This window comes from Heliangelus exortis, chromosome 2 (genome assembly GCF_036169615.1).
Source record: "Heliangelus exortis chromosome 2, bHelExo1.hap1, whole genome shotgun sequence".
Taxonomy (NCBI): Eukaryota; Metazoa; Chordata; class Aves; order Apodiformes; family Trochilidae; genus Heliangelus; species Heliangelus exortis.
Window position 1 is genome coordinate 131,019,373 of NC_092423.1, and position 26,044 is coordinate 131,045,416.

At 44.1% G+C, this 26,044-nt stretch overlaps 1 protein-coding gene and 1 long non-coding RNA gene across 6 annotated transcripts in view; one reads left to right on the forward strand and one right to left on the reverse strand.

Annotated features, from left to right (window-relative positions):
• The window catches only part of AZIN1 (antizyme inhibitor 1), a 29,137-nt gene extending 19,109 nt beyond the window's left edge, over positions 1-10,028 (reverse strand). For all 4 annotated transcript variants that reach the window (XM_071738162.1, XM_071738165.1, XM_071738164.1 and 1 more), the window contains exons 1-2: positions 9,887-10,028; positions 4,026-4,163 (exon numbers count right to left, since the gene is read on the reverse strand). The gene's annotated coding sequence lies outside the window, so the exon portion shown is untranslated. The remainder of the gene's footprint in view (positions 1-4,025; positions 4,164-9,886) is intronic.
• A 2,828-nt stretch (positions 10,029-12,856) lies between these two features.
• On the forward strand, positions 12,857-18,085 carry LOC139793455 (uncharacterized). 2 transcript variants are annotated; one of them, XR_011724612.1, is made up of 4 exons: positions 12,857-13,288; positions 13,860-14,106; positions 15,851-16,263; positions 16,304-18,085. It is a non-coding gene; the product is annotated as an uncharacterized lncRNA (long non-coding RNA). The 2 variants fall into 2 exon arrangements; XR_011724614.1 differs by having other exon boundaries at positions 13,876-14,106.
• The last annotated feature ends 7,959 nt before the right edge of the window (positions 18,086-26,044 follow it).

Below are 26,044 nucleotides of genomic sequence, written 5' to 3' on the forward strand. Positions count from 1 at the left end.
ACTGATGCAAAAATCATAATTACATCACATGAATCTCACATTCCTTATGTAAGAATACTGGTTCCTCAGGGGTAACAAAAAAAAAAAAATTAGAAGCATTTTGTCTATAAGATTGGCAATAAAGTACAGAACAGGTATACTAGAGCAGTAAAACCACAAGTCCTCTATTTTCAGTACAAGAAATGCCTACTTAAAATGATATTATCTTTTTAAAATGTAGTCCAAGATGGCAGTTCACCAATTTAACATCCTTACTATTCAGTCAGCTGAATGCAGGCACTAGCCAGCTACTGGAAACACTGAAGCAGGTGTCTCCAATAATGGCATTGGACATTTTGCATTACCAAGCTGCCTCTCAGTACAAAACCAGTGTCACAACAGACTGTACCTATACAGCTTAGGTTAGTTGCATCCTACTATTCTCTCAGGAGTATTCCACACAGTTAAATGAGCAATGCAACAAGAGCACTTCTGCTGAAGTAAGTGAGCAAAGGAGATAGATCCTAAAAAACTAACATCCCATCTGACATCTTCTACAGGAACCACACTTCTATTTTCTTGAAGACAGTATTCAAAACCGGTAAGCTAGTGAAGCTTACAAAAATATGTACTCTTACAGAAACATAGAATAGTTTGGGTTGGAAGGGACCTTACAGATCATCTAGTTCCAAACCCTTGTGCCATGGGAAGGGACACCTCCCACTACAACAGGTTGCTCAAAGCCCCACCCAACCTGGCCTGGAACACTTCCCAGAAACAGGGCATGCACAGCTGCTCTGGGCAGCCTCTTCCACTCTCTTACCCCCACAATGAAGTATTCCTTCCTAATGTCTAACCTAAACCTAAGCCCTTACAGCTTAAAGAAATCAACCCTTGTCCTATCACTATACACACCTTTGTAAAAAGTCCCTCTCCAGCTTTTCTGTAGGTTCCTTCGAGTACTAGGAAGGATGCTCTAAGGTCTCCCCAGAACTTTATCTTCCCCAGGCTTAACAATCCCACCTTCCTCAGCCTCTCCTCATAGAAGAGGTACTCCAGCCCTCTGATCCTATTTGTGGACCTTCTCAGGACTTGCTCCAAGAGCTCCATGTCTTTGAGTTGGGGGCTCCAGAACCAGACACAGCACTAAAGGTGGGGTCTTGTGAGAGCAAAGTAGAGGGGTAGAATCACCTCCCTTGACCTGTTGCCTGTTCCTTTTGATGCAGCCCAAGACACAGCTGGCTTTCCAAGCTGCAAACACACATTGCCAGCTCATATGGAGCTTCTCATAAACCAGAAGCTGAGTCCTTTTCCTCAGGGTTGTTCTCAATCCAGTCTCCACCCAGCCTGTAATTGTACTTGGGATAGCTCCAAGCCAGGTGCAGGACCTTGGCACCTGGCCTTGTTGAACTGTACTTGGTGTGGGCTCACCTCTCCGGCCTGGCAAGGCCTCTCTGCATGGCCTCCCTTCCCTCCAGCCTGTCAACCACACCACACAGAGCTTGGTGCCATCAGAAAAGTTGCTGAGGGTACACTCAATTCCACTGTTCATTCTGCTGATAAACAGCACCAGTTCCAGCACCTATCCTTGAGGAACACCACTCGTCACCAGTCTCCATTTGGACACAGAGCCCTTAACCACAACTTACAGCTCTTGTAAGTGCATGTATATTTCTGTGGAACCATACCAGCACTCTTCCTTCATGACAGCACAAGCAAGTTATTTCCCTAAGCTGTCCTCTTCCTTGCTTGTCAATATTACTATTTGTTCTTCCCACTCACGCCTAACCATCCAAGCTCTCTGCCATTGTGTTCCCCAGTTGCCACTCAGTTCCTTTTTAAAAAAAGACTCTTTAAAGCTCTTTAAAGAGATCTTTACAGGCCAGCCAGTCCAGGTAACTACTGCTTCCACTTGGCATAGACAGGGCTCATTAATAGATTAGATTTCAATTGGTAATTCCCTCCATTTCCAATCAACCAGATGTGGCAACAAACAGAACAGATTTTCAAAGAAGCAAGAGAGTTGCCAGACTGCTCAGGAAATCAGAGCTTGAAGAGCAACATAGAACTAAAATCACAATTTCTTCTTTGGCCAGTGTACTACAACAACAGAAGTAGAAAGGACAGTATAAAATGTAAGCAAGTTTGATGAGAATGTAGGTATACCTGCCCACAGAAGCTTCCTATTTGAGTTCCACTGGAACATAATGACATTTTAAAGCTCAATTGACCTTTTTTCCATTAATTGACCTTGCAAGATGAACAGGACTCAAACTACCAATTTACTGGTTAACTTATTTTAGGTGTTTTGAGGTAAGTACCTGTGCTTTAGCACACCAGAACAGGTACAGATTTACAGGTAACCACTTGCAGACTATCACTACCTTCATTATCACAACACTGAATACTGAACTAGTGGTATTTGTGAACATTATTACTGGACATATAACAGATCCGAAATCAAAATAAAATCACAGATTATCTGAATATTCAGATACAACTACAGCTAATCCAGTGGCATTTCCATTCCAGGACAAACTATACCTTGCTCTGTTTCTGGCAGAATGTCATTTGGCCAGTTAGAGAAAGAATTATTTCAATGAAGGGACAGGGACAGCCTCAAAGAAAAGAACTTCAGCCAAAGCCAAAATCCCTTTGGAACAGTTTTATAAACTAAAATGCATTTATAGTACCTCGAGATTATATATTTTATTCAATCCTTCCTCCTGTTTTTCTGCCTTTCCTACACTTCTACTTTATTACTGCTAAAGTACAAAATGTCATGGAAGAGTTTTACCAACATACAAAAGTGAGCCAAATCTCAAACTAACCAAGAGTAAACATCTCAGATCTTTTGCTTATAAAAAAAAAAAATCTAAATTAGTGATATTTAGGGAATTTTCAGTGCTAACTGTATTAACTTGAATAGAACAGTCATCCACATAGGACCAGAAACACACATTTAATTTTGTAACTTTTAAAACAAAACAACCTTTGGAGATAAAGCCAGAGAGCATGATAAACCATGCTCACTCTGTGCTTCCCTTCCTGCAGCATTTTCAGATCCATGTTAAGTGCATTATTAGGGCACACACACAACTGGCATTTGGACTCTGTGGTCTTTAAAAAGTACCTGGCTCCATTAGACACACTTAACCATTCCCATTCTCAAGTTATACGTTAAAAAGAGAGTTATATAATTTATAGGTTCTAAGCCAAGCAAAAATGCCTTCAGCTAGACAGTCAGGCATTTGGAAAAAAGTAATACCTTATAAAATCAGCTTAACTCAGGTATTACAAATGCATTAAAGGCTATTGTTTTATGTTAAGAAAACCAGGATAACCACACACATTCGAGAATTTTCTGTCCTCAACTTTGGCCCTGTGCATATATTTTCAGTTATCATGGTTTTGTTGGTTGTTTTTTTTTTTTCTGCTATAAATATTTGCCTCTTACAAATGTAAGTGCATTTATAATTGGTACACAATTTCCATCCAACACAGAATTCCATTCTACCGTAGCTCAACTACAACTATTTGGGGAAGTGGATGGCAATTAGCAAATAATGGTGATAGGCATTTGGAAAGGCACACCCTTCAGGATCAGCACTGGTTAGTAGTTTACAATAGAAATTTTAACTATTTAAGTGTAAATTACCCAAGAAATCACACAGTATTAAGCATATCATGATTTGATATTAAGTCATTACTTCATAATTACCACTGAAACCGAAGGTACAGCATTTTATTTTAGGACTTCTGCAGCCAACAGCCCTAACAAGTAACTCTGATGACAAAGTTTACTCACACATGTTTAAGAAATTCATCAGAAAACTCTCCGAGAAAATCATTAGCTGAGTAAAAAATTAGTCTTCCCTTCAATAAGAGCCTCATACAATATACATGCCCCTATTTTTAAATGCTGGTAAGCTACATCAGGACAGTTACCTTGCTTATCAAAAAGCCAATACATGCTGTTTGGATTTTGCAGAGGTGCTTATCCTCCCTCCCACATACAGATGAAGAGAGGCAGAAGTGAGACTTACATGGACAAGTTAGGAGATGGAACCCTACTATCATCAGCTAGGTTCCCAAGGTGGCTCAGCGTTGAAGTCGAACTGTTCTCTATAAAGCACTTCTCCTAAGCCCTCTGGATAGTTGTAAACTTGATCAGAGATCTTGCCCTGTGGGAGAAAATGCATACAAAAATAAGTTTCACACACAGAATAAAATTTTTATCTTCAAACATGTAAGAAACTTTTTAGTAGTGCTTTTAAGGAGGATTGCAACATCCCACCATTAAAGTTTATAGTCATATCAAATGCCCAGTTTTCCGAAGTGAATGTCAGCTCTGAGCCAAATGTAGGAAGAACTGCTAAAACACATTAATTAGGCACATGAAACTGCTTGTTTGTACTTCTCCTTCATTGTCTGAATTGGAATATTTTCAAAACTAAAGGTGCCTAAGAGTGATCCTGCTTTAGGGTAGTATGCCTTAATACTACTGCACTACCCTCCCAGAAATGTTTTAACCCTGTAACCACTGTGACTCTTCCCCTCCCCGCTTCCTATTTTAGAATTCCATTCCTGTGTTTTCTTCCTCTGCTGTAACTAAACATGGCATATGGGTGAAAAGTAGTGCTTTGTATACTGAAACTGACCACCACTACACAAATCCAGAGATGAGCAAGACAGTAAAATGAAATAAAACTATGCTTCCCTTCAGGAATGAGGAAACATTTCAGCTGGCCATTAAAGGCTATTGCACACAACAGGAAAGCAGTATTTCAAAGTACATTGGTAGCTTACTCAAATTAAGGCAAAACAATTGCACATAACAGTACAATAAACATGAAAAATACTCAAGGAAACATTAACTAGCCCTCCTGAGTTATTCCTTCTAAAAGAGACTGTCAGTTGCATGGAATTAAATATGGTACAGAACTGCTCATGTGTAAAACCAAGTTTCTACAAATTCACTGTGGTCTGTGGAATGAAATGTGGAATCCACCAACCTACTGTAAAAAAAGAAAAACCTTTGCTGCTGTCATTATTTAACTGAGGCTACATGTGCTGACTACAAAAACCTGGCATCTGGGAATCACCTAACCCAAATGATCATCTTTTCAACCCCATTACAGTTAAGCAAACTGCTGAAGTGTATTTTTCCACTTATTTTTGCTACTTGAAAACTTAACTAGTCTACTCTATAAAGTAATGAATTACAACCCAAGTAAATACAATTTGAGAGTAACTGTTTCCCAGCAAATCCACAGAGCAATCTCTTCAGCTTTATCATATAAATTATCAGTCAGCAGCATAATATTAAAAATAAACCTCAGCATTTCAAAATTAATTGAGCTATTAAGGAATTTTGCCAGAATTAACATACATACAGTGTATTTAATCCTAGCCCTTTCTTCCACTAAAGCAACAAGTCAGTAACATTTACTTCAAGTCTGCATACAACAGTTCTAAAAGCTGGCAACACTTCCTTGCTGTAAAATTAACTAATGGTAGCTCCACTATTTTCTAGTGATGTTCTGATTGTAGTCAAGAACTCATACAATTTTTCAAGTGATTATGGATCAAGTTATCTTCCCAGCAAAACAAGTCATTAAAAACATTTGCTTGTGGAAAAAGTACATGATCCTTAGTGCAAAACTTAAAAAGCTGTGCTTCAGACAAATATCACCTGCAGTACAATTAAAATAAATATTTTCATGTGACACAAGAACTGTGTAGTGAAAGTTCCTGTGGAGCTGTAATGAAAACCAATCATCTTCTGTAGCAATGGTCAACCCTGAACTGCTCCAAGTTTTAAGTGCTCGTCAAATTTTTTTATAAATGGGAATTATTTATCTGGAGGATCTACAGAAATTTTTAGAAAACAAGTCTTTCATGCAGGTTTGCCAATATTAAACATTCAGAGAGGAAAACTGAACAATTTGAGCCCTTCAAATCATAGTGATTTTACGCTGCTTTAACCAGCACAAAGAATTAGAATGCTGTACTGAGACAGAGCATGGCTATCATTTTAAACAGCAGAATTGTATTAGATGTCCATAACCCATATGATCAAATCCAATTTCAGAAAAACCACATTCGTGATCAACCACAATGAAGCTTTCATTCTTTAAGGGTGTTCATGTATGTATAAAAGCACTGTTTGCTGAAGTTCTGAGTTGCAGGAACAATCAGCAAGGCAGCTTTGCCTTTTAATACTCAAGTGACACATATATGTGTGTATTTATATATCATCTGTTGGTATACCATACTAGCAAGTGCCTCCAGTTAAAACAGCTCAGCCAGCAATGCTGTCCTTTAATAGTAACACTCATCTGAGGAACTAAATAACTCCCCAGTCACCCACAGCACAAACTTTTGCTGGAACAACTGCATCCCCACAGCATTTTTTTTTTAAAGTATCAGCAGGCCAGTAGGGGCCAGGCCCTTTCCAGCTCCCGAGTCCTCTCAGCTCCCTATGTCTGACAGGCCTAAAAAAAAAGATATAGATTAATTTTCTTTTAAAAATAAGATCCACAGCATCTCTCCATTTCCGAAGGGGAACCTTAGTGACCCAAGCTAAAACATTAATGAAACAAACCCTAAAAATACAGCAATAGTGACCTCACATCTTTATACCAACTGACAATCTTGGAGGCACCAAATTACTCTGGTCCGCAAAAAAAATAACCTTTCTTCTGTTATCTTTCCAGATCAGGGCCAGGGTCTTGTGCTGAAACAGTCCCCAGGGCAGAATTGGTCCTGAAGGGAGCATAGATGCCTAAGGAATTCTCCAGTCGACCACACTCTTGCCCCTGCACTACCACATCAACAGCATTTTGAACTGAAATTTGCCATGGTGCCCAAACTAATCCATTACAGAATTAAGCCTCCCTTAAAGGAAGGGATGGTCTTAATTCCGTTCTAGAGCACTCAGTCTCATTTAATTGGAGAGACGGAATCATTTCCAGGCCGTAGAGCCCAGCGCTGCCGGGAACACACACCTGCACCAGCTTTCCAACCAGGGAGCAGGGAGCAGGCTGAGGCGCTGGAAGGCAGTAAGCCTGCCTCTTGTCTCCAGTAAAGCTCTCCCCACGGAACAAACATTCCCATTGCTGTTCACCAAACACATACTCCCCCTCCCTCCCAAAGTCTTTTACAGACCCCTCTTTTTCAGGGGCTTAACAACCCTCCCCCAGAGCTCAAGGCCCGGTGGGGGGAGGGGGGTCCGCAGGCTGGGTGGCTGCGGAGTGAGGGGGGGGGGAGGTGTCGGCCTACGGCAGGCAGAGCAGGAGGGGAAGGGAGCTCACCACGGCCTGAAGCACACGGGGAGGGGGTGGCCGTGTCGCAAGCGTGAGCCACGCCGGCGGCAGCAGCATTGTTCACACGGTGACAGGAAGGAAAGAACTAGACTGGACCAGTCCAGACTGGAACAAACCCCTCCTACCATCACCATTATTCACAACCCCCACCTCCCCCCCAGCACCACTGCCTCCCACATTTATCTAGGGAAGAATAGCGGGCAAGTGCAGTATCCTCAGAGCAAAAAATCCAGCAGGCGGAGTGGAAGAAGTGGGGCAGCACTCCCCCCGCCCGCACTGCCTCACAGGAGACCCAGACACGCGTCTGGCTGGGAGGGTAGGCAGGTCTAAACCCCCTTTATTGGGCACCACACAGTGTTTTCATTCAGGGCAGCTATATTCTGGGACTATACAATCAAACCCTGCTTGTCACCAGAAACTGCTGCAGAGAACGAAACGCAGCGTTTCTACTGCCTGGCACATGTAGGCTGTGCAAGATTTTGCACTGCAGGAAACGCACTTCAGAAAGACTCCAATGAAGATTTAAGCTCTCTTCCCTCTTCACCACAACGGACCCTCACACACACCTCCCCTTGATGCGCATCTCCTTGGGCTCTGGAACGAGCCCAGACTGCTAACTGGAAAAGACCTGCAGTGCTGTCTAGTAACGAGCATCCTCCTCAGCCATGCCAGCTGCCCCACGTTCCTGTGTCTGCACCATCCTCCCTACACACTCAGGAATCCCTGCTCTCATACCATACACAACCAGTAACAGGCATCATTACTATCATCAGCAATGGGCAGCTCCACAGCAAACACACGCGCACCCGGATACCCCAAGATCCATGTACGCACGCTTTACACACACACACTCAGCCAGCAGCTCAGCAGTTACTGGACCCTCTTTTCCCTACTTCCTGAAAGTCACCAGAACAGCAGCATCCGACTGGACCACAAATGCTGGCAGAGGCAGCCAAGTCAAGGAGGCTGAGACTCAACCAAGAGACTTCCAGAAGGACTGATGGCACCAAACCTGCTACTGCTACACTAACAGACTGTCCAAGGGGAGGGAGAAAACGTGCGTCCTTGAGACGACCAGCAAACACTCCTGGCACAGGGAGAAGACTGTTAAAAGGAGGGAAAAGCTCCACATTCTGCGCCATGGAGGACCCCTGCCCCCTCTCTGTGAAGGCAATTCGCGCGTCATCACGCCACTTGTCCCGGAAAATGTCACTTGTGCAATGCCCTTACAACTCGTGTAGCACGCTGACAGCTCATGCAGCTGCCTTGCTCCTCCGCAATATCCCCCCGTCCATCGTAGCCAGGGGGACGGGGTGAGGCCTTATGCAGGCACCCACGGGCACAGCGCAGGTGACCGGGGAAAAGAAGCGTGACAGCGGGAGCCCGGATGGATAGCCACGGTTACAGACACACAACATGGCCTCTGAGAAGCCGGAGAGAGGAGACGCCGTGACCGTGCCACTACCACTTCTCCGGCCTCTCTGCCTCCTGCCCGCCAGGCTGGGCTCCAAGCCTGTCACACAGCTGCTCCCCCCTGGGCCTGAGGGGGTTTCCTGCGTGAGGGCGCACCCGAGGGGAAGGGATCCGCCGAGACCGGCACGGGAGTTGGTGATCCCGAGCAGCTGCCACAAGGCGAGGGGAAGGCACGCCGGGGTCCCGGAGAGCCCCTCTCTCTGAGCGGCCCAGGCGAAGTCATCCCTCGCCCCCTCCCCAAGAAGCGGCACACAGAGAGGTAGCAACGGTCGGCGGGAACGGGTCTCCCGCCGCGGGGAAGTGCCCCGGCTGCTGAGGGGGAAGACACCACACAGCCCCCCTTCGCAGGAATCCGCCATGTTAGGGCGGCCGCCGAGCCCCTGCTCCCGCTCCCCGCGGAACTGGTGGCCCCCCGGGCTCCCCGCGCCCTGCGGCGATGGGCAAGAAGGAGGAACAGCGGCTCCCGGCGCAGCCCTCGCCTCTGTCCCTGGCCTCCCGCTCCTGCCTCGCTGCCTCTCACACGTAGGGCTGTCCGCCATGTTAGCGCGGCGGCCGCTGACCCCCTCCGCCACCGCCGCCCTCCAGGGCGCGGGGTCCCCAGCTCCTGCCCGCCCGTCCCCCGGAGGGCGGCCCCGCATCGCCCGGCGCCTCGCTGCGCGCCGGGGAAAGGGGGAGCCTCGGCTCTGACTCATCCTGCCGCTCTCCATCTGCCGCTGCCAGTGGCAGCCGGTCTCGCCCCACGCCGCCGGGCGAACGGAGAAAGGAACAGCGGGAGGAACCGGCCCCATCCACATCCTTAACCGGCACCGCCACGGCGGCGGTGCTGCCCGCCAGGCGCCCTTCGGCCCTTCCCCTTCGGCCACCGCTCCCCCTTCCCCTCCTCGCACTGCGGGGAACAAGGGTCTGCCCCTCCCTTAGCCCCAGACCCTGGGGAGGGGAGAGTTCCTTTCATTCCCTCCCGCAGCCGGTATCAAGGAACGTCCCGGCCCGCTCCGAAGCGCAGGGTGGGCGTCACCGCTCCTCTCCCTTCCACCCGCCTGCCGCGTCCCTCGCAGCGGCAGCCCCAGCCCGGCGGGGATGCCGGGACCCCCGGCACCGGTACTCACGTGAGATAACGGCCCGAAAGATTTGGTAAATCGTCTTCTCTTTTTAGGCGGAATTTTTAAAGAGGGATGTGGGAACCTACAGCAGAAATACAGGCGGCAGCAGCGGCGCCTTCAAGGGCCATAGGCTGCGGGGGCGACCGGCAGGGGAAACGCAGCACAGCGCTGGTACGAGATGGCACAGGCAGAAAGAGAAAGAGCCGGAGCGGGCCGGGGGGCGCGGAGCTGCGGCAGCTGGGGGCGGAGGCGGGAGCGCGGCCACCGGACGGCTGGGCGAGCGGCGAGGCGAGGAGAACGGCCAGTTGCCAGGAGCGGCCTTATACTGCGGGTGGGGGGGAGGAACCCGGAGCCACGCGTCACCGCGGGGCGGGGCAGGAGGCGCCGCCGAAACCACCTCCCGCTCCCCCCGGTGCGGCCGGGCCTCTCGGGCCGCCGGCGGGCAGGAGAGCGGCGCTGATGTCCCCGCCCCGGGCCCCGCCGCCTAAAATGGAGGCAGTGGGGCGGCCCCCGCGCTGCTGCCGGGTCGGGCCGGGACGCGCCGGGCGCAGGTGCGCGCGGGGCGGGTCTCGAGGTCGCTGTCCCCATCCCGTGTCCCCGTGGAGCCGCCTTCCCGGGCAGGGCCGGTACCGCCGCCGCTGTAGGGAGAGGCCGAGGTAGTGCCTGACAAAAGGCGGGTCAGGGAGTAGGTAGGACTCGGCGAAAGGCGTCCCGCAGGATCCAGGGCAGGGGGTCAACCGTAGATAGCTCATAGGGCAACTTGGATCTGTGTTTCAGTGATGGCTTCCACAAATCCGAGCTTTGTGTCACTACGATTTTGAGCAGGTGGGAAAGCCAGGTCTTAGTCGCCAGTCGTTGACTGAGTTAGCAACAGCCTGATAATTCTCACTGACTGACTGAGCATTAATAAGCTGTTTGTAAGACTCACTGGAGGAGACTAACCACCCTGCATACCTGGCAGCCTCAGTCTCTCAGGAATTCCAGGGCCTTCAGGACTCTCGTAAGTAAATACGTGAACAGAAGGATTTAGCTGACCTGGATATTTCAGTGTCACTGAAGCATTGGGGCGGCTTCAGCACGTCTCAAAGCCTTTACTTCTTTCATACCACCCTCGTGAGGAAGCACAGAACCACTCGGTGATCAGGCGCCTCAGTTAAAGCTAGACATTTTTCCATGGTGGAGCTGAGGATGAACCTGGATCTGCCAGCCCCAATCTGCCATGTCAGCTTTATCAAACCACACAGGGATGTTTTAAAAAAAAAACTCATTCCAGTAGTCACAGTTCTTTCTGGGCACTAAAATACATAGTTACTCAGTTCACCGGGAGTCCTAAAAAGATATACTTGTTCTGGAAGGTAATTGTTCATCTCAGGGTACATTAATTTTCCTTTTACAAAAGCATGTTAGTACAGTTTAGATTTTTTTTTTTCCCAAAGGAAAGGTGAATTTGTTTAGTTTTACAGCAGAAAGATTTTGGAAAAGTGGTGAGTAGATACACACCTGTCATCTCTTCAGAAATAAAATGGGACTGAGGTTTCATAGTATGCAGGAATGGAATCTGTTTACCCTCATCACCTTCTCTTTTGTGAATCAAATGAGGAGGAAGTGAACTGACAGATATGCAACCTCATTACAGTGGCTCATCTTTCCTAATAAGAGCACTAATAGGTTATGGATGAAGTCAGTTAAAGCAGAAAGATTGATTAGAAAGTCAGAATACCTCTCACATTTGCAACAAACTCTGCATTGAGGACTAAAAATAGAGTGGCTTACACTGCTGTTTTCTCAGGTCTTTAGTATTGAACCCTTCATCACTGACTTACCTGTACATTTGGGTTCTTGTTCAAGAATGCAAGTGCAGGAAGGGGAATCAAAGTGTATTTAAAAAAAACCAACAAACCAAACCAAAAAAGGTATCAAGAGATAGGAAGGGAGATTTAAGTAGAGGTTGGACATGGCACAATAAATGTGAATCATTAAAAGGCAAAGAAAGGAGGAAGGGCTAGAGGGGAGGACAGAGTTTATAGTAACATACATACAGGAGCAATACAGAAAGCTGTATTCTTTGGGAAGGTAAATTTAAAAAAAACACATTTATGGAAGGAATTGACTAGTTTGGGGGTGTTTAAGTGCAGCCAAAATGCAAAGACTAAGTTAAAACTAGTTCTATGTAGAACTATGTATTTCACCTATGTTTTCAATGCCTCCTCATGGCAATATCCAAAGGTATTCCAGTGACACATGAGTGATGTAACTGCCACATCAGTTACTGCCACCTTGTCTACATTCATCTTCCCCAAGGAGTTTTTGGTTTTGTAAGCAGCAGATGTTTTTAATAGTCTTACCAGGGGTAAGAAAACAGATGGACTATTTAAGAGGGGAGGACAGGAAAAAGAACTTCAGTTTGATGTGCAATTAATTGGGGGCACTGTTAGCTATTTTAAAAATGTATGGAAGAAGGGAGGATTTCCTGCTTATTTGGAGGAAGCAACACTTGAAAACAGAAACATAAACTTCATCCTTTCAAATCTACAGGGAAAAAAAAGAGCGGGATACTGTTTGAGAGACTACAAGACTGAACTGTGTAGTTACTATATACAAAACTTTGAAAAAATTGTGGATGAACACTTTATACAGTGTTTCCTCTACCACTGGTGATATTAACACAGAACCAGAAAACTGATGCCACAGCTCAATGTATTTTAGTATAGTGCTGTGCAAGGCAGCAGTCTTGTTTTTTCTTGAGAGGGAAAGTGTAAAAAGGCTAACATAACATTTTCTTCTGCCTCATTAACATTTCTTTACACCCAGTTTTAATACTTGGATTCCTAGCCTTGTATGGCTCCATATGCACAATGTATTTCGTAGATTACTAGAGTAACAATTCACATTCTGTTCTCCAAAAATAAAAAGCAGCAAAGCACAAAATACGTGTCCAGCTCTCAGTTCCCCTTACTTACACCTGTAAGGCTTACTTACACCTGTGGAGGCTTTTCTACCACATTCTGTTTTGTTTTTTTTTTTTTCTTTTTCTTTTTTTCTGCCTCCACACATCTTCTTTTCAGCACATTTTCAAGTTCACAGTTGGATGTCAACAAAATCAGGTGTTATCCTTCTGACGCAGATGAACCAGAGCAGGAAAGACAGCAGTCTACACCTTGTCTGTTGGAATGCAAAAAATACTCACTGTTGGGGCAACCCAGCAGTCAGGAACTTTAAACTGTTTTGAACAGATGTCTGGAGGCTGCATAGCCTGATGACCTTCCCTGCTAATCCCAAGTATTTCCTTCTCTTTATGTCTTCCTATGGGCTACCTCTTCTCTCCTCTGGTTACCCCATTTCCTCTCCCTCTCCGATGCACCCTCTATCACCAGGCATCAGCAGCCAGGTCAGATTCCGCTCCTGCAGGTGAGAGAATGAGATTATTTCCTTATCCATCTCCTCTTCCTCTTCCTCCGCTTCTGCCAACTCCTGCAGCAGTCAGTGTTGTTTCTTAAAGCCTCAGGTGCAGGAATTATGTGATTACACAGGAATTTCATCTTCCATTGAGAATAAAATGTCCCTAGCTGCTGAAAACTCATCACAACAGGAGACAAATGCAAATAATGATACACCTTTGGATGTAGGGAAAAGGTTACTTTGATTTCTGAAGGCTTAAACTTGACAATATGGTCCCTATCCTGACTCCTCTTACTATTGGTGGCACTCAGTGCCAGGTATAGTTAATGATCTGTAGCCTTCCAGCCAAAGCACACAGCATTTGCTGTGGCAAGAATAAGTCCAAATTGCATTTCTGTCTGAGTTGTTTGGGGCAGGAATGCCTGTGCACATGGGCACAAGAAGAAGAAAATGAAGGCTGTGACAGCTCTGGATCCTCTTGTGCATGCAGTGCTGTAGGAATACTACTCTCTTTTTAGTAAAATAACCTGTGTAAGTAGGACCTTATGGAACTAATATCAACTGATACTGTGATCTTCAGACCTTTTTCATTGCAGTGTGCTTTGGAGCTATCACTGTTCCTGTCCAGTTGACAGACATCCCGACAGCCAGCTAGAGGAATGATTCATAACTATTAAAAGCCCAGAGGTGGTGGGAGGAAGGACTTAACTCACATGCAGCAGTCACCTCTCACCTATATTTACTAAATTGTTTGCTGGATCAAAACAGCTGTGGCAGAAATAAGATCCCAACTTCCTAGCATGGATTAATTTGGCTTCAGAAGACGGGTAAGTTTAACTGTAATTTAAACATAGAAGAGTTACTGGATACAGCTCATATTCATGTTAAGTCATTTATACAAAGGAAAGGTTAAAAAAGGTGTTTATACTAGCATTATTTTGACTGACTTCTATAGATGCTCATGGGGTGATGTAATGAAAAAAGAATGGAAGCAGCAATTTAATGCACTATATAAAGATATCACAAGTAAGTAAATTTAAGTTGGGTTTGTTACAAAAATTCAGCAGTAGAAGGAAAGAGGAATCCTGTTTTAGTGGTATCCAGCAATACATCATAAGCCCAGTTTTTCTTTTTACAGCTGCCATCTTCAATCAGTTCAATGCTAGGACATTTTCATCTCCAAAAAATCTAGACTGGATGGAGATTAACACAAAATGACTGTGAGCTCTTAAATAAACACTATTGAGAAGAATATTTAAATATGATCATTACTTGAGAATCTAGTTACTTGCATGCCTACACCCCATTAACTACTAAAGAAGACTGAAAACCTTTAATTATTAGGCTATGGACTTTTTACTATTAGTAAATGTGCCCAAGTCCAGCTCAGGTTACAAATTGCTTGGGCTCATTGCCTGGTAGATACTGAGTTGTGCATTAAGCACTCACACCCTGGTTTCTGGTGTCCACGTGTGATGGACAATCACTAAAACCTGAAGGATCTGGAGACCAAGGGTTAGGCCTTCACAGAATTCATCATTTCTCAGTACAAATACCTCTGGATCAGAAAGAGGTGTGGGGTTTCCCTCTGCAGAATAACAGGAAATAGTGGTTCCAATACAGTGAACTAGCCCACAGCAACTTAAAAATCCAGCTGTCCAGAATCTATAGTAGGATACAGTGGTTTGTGCACCATGCAAAAAGGTTTGAAAATATGCATTTCACGTGCTGTTACTGGTGGTTACTAATTGGGGAGATTCTTTTTTATTAATTCTTTTGGAATGAATACTCTCTTTGTTGTTGCTTCCATTTGCAAGGAATTTTTGTTCTCAGATGTTTATTCTCAGCCCTGTATTTCTTGTGTAAGTAGATTTCCTCAAATATAGTCCTAGTTCTATGCAATTATTGAGGGTGTTTTCAGGTTGCTCTTGCCAGTTACCTTCCAGCTTTCTAACCATGCACTTGTTCTTCTCATGGTGTCTGGGCACAGTGTCCTCCAGCAGCCCCCAGTTTTGTTAAGCTTCCCCTTGCTGGTGGGGCATTTTATTAAGAGGGAAGAGTCACACTCTTCAACTGGAAAATTTCCACCTAACACTTGGAGAAGCACATTCCACATGTCAATGTCTTTTATCATCTTCCCATCTCTGAGAGGTGGCAATGTCCCCCTTGTCATCCAGGAGCAGCAAGAAGGAAAGATTGAGATTGCAATCTTGAGATTACAGTCCAGTGCTTTCTGAGATGCCTCCAAATATGCACCTCCATTTTCAGTTTCCCTGACAATATCTCACACATTTTGGGTATAAGAGAACCACAAGTCTCTCAGAGGCCTTTCCCACCAGGGCAAAAGGGGCAGGACTGTTGGACAGACAAACCCCTAGCAAACTCTTTCACTGCTTTCAAAGCAAGTGACAGCACATTTGAAAAAAAAATTCTGATCCATTTAGGATAAATCCTGTTTACTTTGCTTGCATGAATAGAGTTGCTAATGTTAGCAGGAAGATGAACTGAATTTGGCACTAGCTTCCCTCTGACAGACCATTTCAAAAAAATCTTTTTTTTTTTTTCCTTCAGAAAACCCATGGACGATATGCTGTAGTAATGGCCAGCATGGAATAATTACACCTCTAAGACAGCTAAGAGCATACAGAAGGATTTGCATGATGCATGTGATGGACATACAAGAATGAACAGGCTCTGAGTTTGTGCATTTGGCTGTCTGACCACTGCAGTGGTGATGCTGTTGGAACTTGGGGCCTTCAAACAGATGGGCTGCCAGCATGCTTTGGAGTCCTTAATTGTATGCAGCCAAGTTTGAGCTTCACCTCTAGGAAACTGTGTTCATGTACCTGCCACTCTTCCACTCTTGGGGCTGTCCCTTAACTCTAAGATTTGCAGTTTGCAATTTCTTTTTCCAGGTTCAGCCTTTCTGTGCTCCTCAAAAACGGGGAAGGAAATATCTTTTTCATTTTGTTGCCATGAAGATTGTTTGATTGAAACATTGTTTGATTGTTTGATTGAAACAAGATTGATCTTGTTTAGGGCTTTATCCACCATTGATTCAAGAATGTGGGGCAAGGTCCTGGATGAGACATCACATTGTTGGCAGTGAAACAACAGCTAGGGGTGTCATCTGCTCAGGGTCCTGTGTCAGGTCTGCCCCCTGGCTGTGCTATTGCCAGTCAATATGAAGAACCAAGAGGAAAGTGAGCAAAGCAAAGCAGCCAGGGCTGGGTTATTTTTATTACACTCCATTTCCTCACAGATGACCAAACTAGTCAGTACTCTCCAAATCTGACCAGCTCAAAACTCAAGATGAAAGATGAATATGAAGGGAGCATCCAGCAAGGCTGGGGAAGTGTCTTCTGGTTAATACCCCATCCTCTTTGACATGCCTCATTTTCTGCAGCTAGAGTGTATGACCCAGTGTGCACATTCAAACAGAAGACATAGTGCTAAGCCAGAAGATCTCAATTAATTTTAACACCTCCAAAACTGCAAAGCAAGACCCAAGGAAGACACCATGCAGGGCAGCAGGGTCATGCACAGGCAGGATGCACCCAGGAGGAGCGGGGGCTGCAGCTGGGGCCCCACTTGGTCGCCAGGAGAACTGAGCTGCTGAGAGCTGCTGAGCTGAGCCCTGTCTCTAGTCCTGGGAACTTGTCAGAGATCTCTGGCCCTCTCCCAGCCATGGTGTGCTGCTGGAGTTGTCCCTCTGCTGCTTACCTCCCTGCAAAGAGTGCTCCCAGACCAGGGGACAGCAAAGCACCCAGCCCCTGTAAGCTCAACCATTGCAAGGAGGAAAGAGATGCTCTTATTCAAGAAGCTATTACTGGTATTGGTAAGCATGCTGCAGGGGCTGCTCCCTGTCTGCTTACTCTGCATCTGCTCGTGAAAAACACCAGTGAAAGCAGTCTTGGGCCATTAACTTTGCCTCACACTCCAAGACTGGGATTTGGATTTTTTTGATGAGGACAGTTTGCCAAAGGGGCAGATAATTGCTTTTCATTCTTGAAAGAAAAAAAAAATCTTTCTTGTTATATACCATTTTCTTTCATAATTTAGAACTTTTGCCTGGGAGGGTGGGCAGGGACCCAGCATGGCACCTGGGAGGCTGCTGCAGCCCCATGACTGGGCTGGATGGCCCCATGGTTTCAGGTGCCACTGGAGATGGAGGGAAAGCTGGCTGCCCAAGTGTCATCCATCATCAGAAAGAAACACCTAAAGGAGCATCTACTTAACATTACCACCTCCCAGATGGTCCTTTCCCTGGGACATCCCAATATTTTTCTAGTTATGGAACAGGGCTTGGGGCTTAGTTTTGCTCTGAGAAGCCAAAGAAATGTTTACCATTTTGCCTATTAGAAGCAGATTTTAAATGAATGACTGAGATTTAACCACATGTAAACACAGTCATAAGCAGAATCAATGTCAATGACTTCCATTTAATTCTCAGACAAAGTTTGCTTTTAAATACCACACCAGATTTGACACGGCCAGTGATAAATGGAATGCAATTAGTTCTACTCTTTGCTTTGATGATATGCTAAATTATTTCTTACAACAGACCATTTATTATCCAAAGGAATTGGTTGTACTTTTAACAAATCTAATACATTGTAAACTGTGGCAAAACAATAAGTTTCAAATTGATTTATTGAAGCTTAGGAAAAAAATCATTCCATGAGAGAGTTTCATCTAATAAATCTTCATCAATGCCCAAGCCATCATTTTCACAAAAAAATCTTAAACTGTAAGAATTTTGTATGTATTTCTTATAATTACATAAATTAAAACATCTTAATTATGCTGCCTCATAGTGATTTACAGTCAATGAATATATAATCTTAAGGACAATGCCTGGATTCATATGTCTTTATGTAATTTTTAACATACTGCCTCTTCCAGTTGTTAACAATAAAATTCTGACTCTTTCCCCCTAAAATTTATTATAATTACTGTAATATTTTCCCTGAGAATACAAACATTTGATCCTATGAATTGTTACCCTTCACACTGCAATGTTGCTGCCATGGAACTCATACAACTGCTGTGCACTCCGAATTTCCATTATCATTCCTTTCCTACAGCACATGCCTTATTCATGTGGACCAAATCCAGATGAGGAATGTAAATGTCTTACAAAATAAAAAGCTAGAAACAGGTAGCAGCAGAGCTCCTGATGCCAGAAATTATATTTTGGCTGTAAACATAAGTGTCTGGGTTTGAGGAAGAATTACTTGCCCAATTTTTACCATTTCTTCAAGGTGTTATTCACCATTGTGAATGTCAAGCTTTGGTATTTTGATGCCTGTTGAAATTCCATGGTGGCAAAAGTAGGACACACATAAAATACCAGATCTCCAAGACTGTGTAAAGTCTTCCTGTAGAGTTAACTGCTAAAGTGGAAAGAATATTGAGCTTGTTAATGTGCCACGCTGCACTGACAGCCTCAGGTCTTTGAAAAAAAAAGAAAAAAGAAAAAGAGCAACACAAAATTACCACAGGAACTTTAAAGTTCATATTTTCACCCATGTTCACATTACCTCAAAGGTCAGGTCTGTCCCACCTTGATTTGGCTCATCCCAGGTTTCAAAATAATGCAGACACAGCAAATTCTGGTAATTCAGGTAATTTTTTTTTTCTTTCATAACTTGAGGGGCTACAGAGGGGGCATTTAATTCTCCTTTTCATGGTTACCTTAGTACCAGCAAGCCAGGCCCTGGGACACCTACACCAGAGTGCTCAGCCCCAGTTCCCTCCTCCGCTGCTGCCCCTTCCCCAAACCCCCTTTCCTCTCCTAGTCCTTCCTCCCCTCTTCCCTCCACTCATGCCTGGCTGCAGCCCCACCAGGCATATCTCTAGTTTTACTCTCTTCTGCAATTCCTCTAAAGTTTCTTCTTCCTTTTATTTATCGAATTGCTCAGAAATCTTTTCTCATCAAAGTACTTTTCCTCTTTTTCTGAGCTCCACACTTTCTAGCTCCTTTTTGTGCATGAGGGACTCCTCACCAGTTTAATCCTTCTGAAGATGATAGGGAGAGGTGATAACTAAGGATAAAGGCAAGCTCAGAAAATGTTCCAGTGTTTTGTGATGAACACTCAGATACACCTCAAATAGCTTGTTGTTTTCAGTAAAATCTTCAAAATCAGCAACTATGGATTTTCCCTTCTGGTAAGGGCTATGTAGAAATGAGGATGTAAGGGCATCTTTGCATTTTTCCTGAGGAGAAAAAGAAATGGACCAGACATTCAAATCATCATTCTTATTCTTCTCTCCCTACAATGTGTTAACAAAACTGTTCACCTTGAATAAAAGGGTAACCACAGCAGGAAGATGTGACAGGGGTTATTCCAGTTGCAGGGCAACAGCTAAGATGCTGCTGGTGTTTGGTACAATTTAAAGCTCTGTCTTCTTATTGCCTCTGGAAGCTGTCAGCTTTCTAAAGTCTGGCCAGAAGAATATTCCAATCATCCAGATGACATCCTGTCTCCTGCTAACCTTTTTGCTGGGATAATATTTCTCTGCCTAGGTAAAAGAGCCCTCAACACACTCATCAAGACTGAAGTAGGGCTGCCTGAACCAGTAAGTTCTGATTCTCTGCTTCAAAACTCCCTATGCGTATTCATCACCCCTGGCATTTATCACAGCAAGATTCAGAAAGATATTTGACAGATGATATATAACTTCTAAACTTCAGTTTTTTCAACAGAAAAAAAAAAAGCAGAAAAAGCAGAAAGCAATGGACAGCTACTCCTTTTTCAGTTTGAGGCACGGCTACAGTAGCAGGAGAGCTGCAGCAAGGGAAATCCATTATACTCACTCTACCTTCCTCTCAGCTTCAGTTGGATACAGCTCTGTGATTTTAGCACTCCAAAGTGTCTTCATTTCTCCAGGGCAGTACCAGTCTTTTTCTATGGAGTCCTGTTAAAACTCCCACCTGCAGCAAGTCTGGTCTTCCTCTTTTCTTTCAAGTAAAAATTCTTTACTTAGAAAATAGAGTCCTCCTCTCTGGTGGGAGGGCACCAGATAAAACTCACAATCTGCTCATTTTTTTCTGCAGCAGAGTGGCTGCTTGCACTGAGATGAGGTGTCAGCAGGAGCTCTGTGATCATCTGCTCTCTTTAGCTGGACAGTAATGGCTTGGACCAGCCCCCTCTCTGGCCAGCCCTTGCCAGGCTCCTGTGGGCAAGGGGTGCTAGGGCATATGGGGAGAACCTGGGGCTGTGGAGAATGAGGGAGGTGGGGATGTGACAGTGTGAGCTAGGTTTTCTGCAGTAGGAAAAATAAGGCACAAGGCACTTGAAGTAGATGTGTTTACTGCTGATGTCCACAGAGCAAGCTGTCTCTTCCAACCAGTGTCGATGAGCTTCTCTGGGATGGTGACACTGCAAAGCCACGGGACACATGTAATATTTCTGTTTTAAAATCGAATGTTCACATGACATCCTTAATGATCCCATGAGTGCAGCATAAAATAAAGGTAATAATAAAGTGCTGCAGTGAAATCCCTTAGGACACTGATGAGAAAGCACGGAGCTCTGCTTCCCGCAAGACGGGTGCTGATTTCCTCTGATGACAGAACCAGGCTGTCACTGTGGCTGCTTTAGTGCAAGATGCCAGCTGCATGATCCCATCAGCATTCCTCATCAGCCGTGGCTTATGGCTCTGTGTACAGTGTTGGAAAACCAGGTCATCCTCTTGGCTCATCCTCCTCTGATAACTCCTCTTTTCTTCCATTGCCGGGAAGCTGAGGACAGTGTAATTAGTTTTCACTAATGTTCAGCTCTATGTGTGACTGGTTTTAGCTCAAGCCAAAAGTGAAGTTTTCACATAGTTTCATGTGCTAATAGGAGCAAAACTTGAGATAAATTTAAAAAGTGTCCGTTTTCCTTGTATTATAATGATTCAGCTGATATTTTTCAAAATATAACAAAAAACATGTACAACATGTTAAGCTCCCAGTATTCACAGAACGAAGAATAAATGTGAGATTCCAGTATATAACAAAGTTATATACCCACCTATGCCAGATAACAACTGGTACTGCAAGGCTGTTGTAATGAGGAAGCCCAAATCATGCCCTTTAGCAGAAAAACTGCCTGAAATTGTATTTTAACCACCTGGGGTTTGCAGGCAGATCAGAATCCTGATATTCTGAAGAATCTGCAGGGGAAAATAAAAATGAAAAAAAGGACACCCAAACTCCAGAACAGAAGTTCAGGTTTTCCTATTAAGACAGTGGAAATTATGGCTTTTATACCTTCAAGGAATGAATTTTGAGAGGACTCTATGGAGTGTGGTACAGAGAGATAAAGCAAAAAACTTTACTGAAGGTCAAGTGATTTTGTGCTGTGGGTAAATACATAAACATGAAGAATTATCTAGATGGTACAGTGGAGCTTCCCTATTGGCAGGGTAACCATATCAGTAATTAAGGCTGCATTAGTGTGTTTGAGTGATGCTCTGAAGCAACTAAGCTGCAAGAGGAGGAGCTACGAGCTACAGGGATTCCTTGCCAGGAATGTGCTTAGAATTTAACATGCTGTAATACTATTAAAAATAACATGATTTAAATAATAACAGCAACCCCCCCACGCAATGTTAGTACCTACTACAGCAACTGCAGAATCAACTAAATTATATGCAGTGTTTTAGGAAATAAAATACAAAGAGAGAGGGCACTAACAGCTGTTTGCATCCTCTTATCACCAAGTGGACCCTTTGGAAGGAATCATATCAAGTTTCAAAGAATTAAATTGTGATTTGTCTGCTTTGAGGGTCTGGAAAACATCAGAGGGACCCTGAAATTGCATTTGGAATTGGTGACCCAGAAAAATGTAAATATTTCTTTTGCAGTGCTTTAGGTTAAGAAGTCCTAAACATGGGGTATAAGCTGGCCCAGCCTCTGCAAACAAATATGGAACTGTTAATTCAATTAGGTGACAGTTGCAACTCACTGAGGCAAAAATATCAGCCAGAAAGGCTTGAAGATGGTGTTGTGGAATTATTTGTGCTTCGAAGAAGAGAGAAACATTTTTTTAAAAAATTCATGCTCAAGCATAGGTGATGTTTGCTGCCCAAATTCAGCAGAACAGTTTAAAGAAGCTTCAGGTATGTTATTTTTACTATCACCATTATTGAAATAGGATTTGGCTCAAAAGGCCACACAGCAGTTAAACTTGTTGTAACAACTCCAGACATAATAGAAGCCCAAGTTCAAGGTATACTTCAGAGGTGTGGTGCTAATTGCAGATATGATTGCTTTAGGCCCAGATTCTTGCAGTCTGCATTCTTTGGTGATATTTAGACTATGTAAACATGAGCAATATAAGTGGTGGTCTCATTTGTAATGCAGCTACCAATCTGTTAGGAAGAAACCCAAGCCTTGTAGTTGCCTCCTCCCATAAAACAAAAGGTTCCTTCATCACCAGAGATGCAGACTAAGAACCCTTCAGCTAGATCTTGTACTGAAGAGGCTCACAGTATAAAACTCCCTGCTCTAGGAATAAATTCTGAAAATAGAAAAATAAAATAAACCACAAATGTTTTTCCTTTGTTCTAATACACATCTCCGGGGGGGATGACATTTCCATATTCACAACTTATTACAATTCTCTTTTAAAAACATTGCATAAGATATTGTACTATCTCTGGTTTGATTCACTATTCATGCCTTATGATTTTTTCACAGATGGAGGGACACCTCTTCCCAGTGCCAGCCCTTAGCCAGCTGCTACAGCTGGTACTTTGGGGCTCATCCTGCAAACAGTTTGCATCCAGGCTCTAGCAGGCCATTGATCAGTTACTAAACCTTATAATTGAGCAGACACTTCCAAGGCAGAATAAAGTGACAAGAGCAGAGCAGGCAGATTGTAAAAATCCAACCAGCCATTTTTACATGGCACTGGAGGACAGCTTGAGTTTGCATATTAGCTTCTCTGTTTGGCCTTCTCTAACAGATGATGATTCCACTGCATAGTAAATGAGCAACATTATTTTGTTTATGATTAAAAGCTTTTTTTTTTTTAAAAAAAAACAAACAGCCTAAGTCCTCTTCTACTCTTATTTCTTGCTCTCAATGATCTTAAAGTTTTCACCAAACTGTTGCAGGAGTATTCTCGCAGCCTCGTATCAGAAGTGGGAAAAGTAGAAAACACTTGAATCACAGAATCACACAATATCCTGAGCTGGAAGGGACCCATGAGCATCATTGAGTCCAACTCCTGACTCCACATAGGGCAACCTAAAAGTTAAAGCATATATCTATGAGCCTTGTCTGAATCTTTCTTGACCACTGACATGCTTGGGGCCATGACCACTTTTCTGGGCACCTTATTCTAGTACAGATCTCTGACACTATGACCCAAAAGCCATGCAAAGAGACCTTTTGTTTACAGCATTGTCATGGAGAATACAAACTTTTGCTGTGGTTGTGCAATTGTGTTGCAAGGGCAGGAGAGGATAATAATCAGTTGTGTAGCAAAAGCAGGTCTGTGGAACTGAGCTGGGGCCTCAGGCACTGAAAAGGATCCAGGGTGGTGGAGCTGCTCAGGTAGAAGACTTCACTTTGAAGCTGGTGGAGACACTGCCATGGTAACACCTGCAGTCATTGGATCTGCTCCAGAAGGTTTGGCTCTAGCACTCATGGTCCATTAACATTTATGCAGTGTAATATGTTATCCACATAAAGCAGTTCTGAGTGGGCCCTTCGTCCTGCTGGTGATGAAGACTCTTTTCACATTTCCATCCATGCTGACAATGGTTTCCAGAGCTGATTTCTCAAAAAAATTGTTACAGAAAAACATTTGATCTCCTTTAGGATCCTGAAAAATGTTGCTGTAACAGAGCAAGATCTTCCTTCCTTCACCTACCGTTTCATTAGGAGAGAATTTTGTATGCAGATCAGCTTTATTTGCCTCCAGCTTATCACAGTTACACATCTAAAACATCACTGCCCTGAATGTTATCCATGCACTGTAGTCTTCTACCCAGTCCCATGGGGCATATACAACCCTCACCTCACAGGTTAGCCAAACTGAGAAGCAAAATTAATGGGCCTTCTTTTTAATAAAATAAAATCATGAAGCCACTTTTCTCTGCCTGAAGATACAATTTAAACAAGAATATAACTTGATGAACATTATGAAAAACAAATGACCCTGTAAAATGACTGGTTCTTTGGTCAGTAATATCGATGAGCAAAGACCCATATTCTCACTCTGTGCATTGTAAATCCTGTCCTCAGTTCTTAACGTGTTCACAAATAAATTTTCAAAATAGAACATAAATCCAGCTTCTGCATGTCTGTGTTAGAGGCTACAAACAAGGGCTTCCTCTGGGACCGAGTTACAGAGGAACTGATCACAACTCACAACGCATTTCTTCTCTGAAATTCAGGTCCCTTCAATGTTCCTCAAAGTGTCCTTAATGTTCAGTGATATGGAAATCATGTGTAGGCACACATGGAAACGTCATTGACACTGCCTGTCTCACAGAAAACTTGTGAGACCTTTGACTAAGGTGTGTTATAATGCAGACGTTTTCAGTCTTTCCTTTTATCTTGCTTAGACATCAGCATGACAGAGCAAACACTTTCTGGGCATCACAGGATGTGACATACAGAGCAGGACTTACGGTGTGGATGTTCCTGCAAGCCCCAAACAGCTGCTGAGCTGTGGTCAGCCTCCTCCAGCTCCATGTGCTGCAGTAAACTTACTACAGCTTTCCATCTTAACTGGGTTCAGAGAAAGGCCAAACCAAACAAACAAGCCCTATGTGCCTCCACAAGCTTATCAGCACTGCTGAAGCTTTTCTTTAATATCTTGTTTGCTTGTTTGTGTGAAGAAATCTGCATTCTCTTAACAGGCCTGGCATTGTGTGTGCCTCCCTGCATCAGCAACTAGGTCAAGCAGCAGGGTGAAGCACTGTACATGCGAGAGGCTCCCTCGGCTCAGCTGGTGCCTGCCGATTATATTTTGGGAATTAGCTAGGCAGAAGAGAATGTCCTCCCAGGCATGTGTTACCCTGAAACCCTAGTCTGTTTGCACGAGTCATTTGAAACCTCTTTTTGGTCTCAGCTGCAAAGGGTGCTAAATCCACGGCAGCTAAAGCAAGACTGAAACGGTGGAGAGTTCAGGGGTTTTCTCTTCTCCTTCCCTCTTTACAGCACTTGTAACTACCCAGTAATTAGTCGTCATTCCAGCATCCGACACTATACAAGGCTTGTGCTGTGTTCAGGGAGCATCAGCTTTCCAAAGCAATGCAGATAACACTTGGGGAAGATAAAAGTGAGAGGATAAAGACCTAAGATATTTTTACTGGGACTATTTTTATTTGCCGTATGAACATAATTCCTAGCACTGCCTCAGGCGAAGACAAATAAAATGGCAAGGATGACAGCTATCCTTACGTCTAGGCAGGCAGAGCTCTCCATCCTGCCAATGCGTGGGTTTGCCTGCTCTGTCTCTAGCAGAGCTGCCTCTGTTGTAGTGCCATCAATGTGGAAACACTGCTGCAAGAACATATTTTTGGCCGTCACTCAGAAACTGCTGCCAGCACTCCACAGAGCCTATGAGACCTTTTACGCTGTCAGTTTGCTTCTAAGGGGAAGTCCTTAGAAAATATATGATTTCTACACCAGTCTCTTAGCTCAAATGTTTGGATAACCTGAAAATGAAAAAAACCCAACAACACAACCAACAAATTAAAGTGACAGCTTTGCAAAGTCCCACCTGGAACATGCTATTTCTCTAAAAGCTAAGGAAT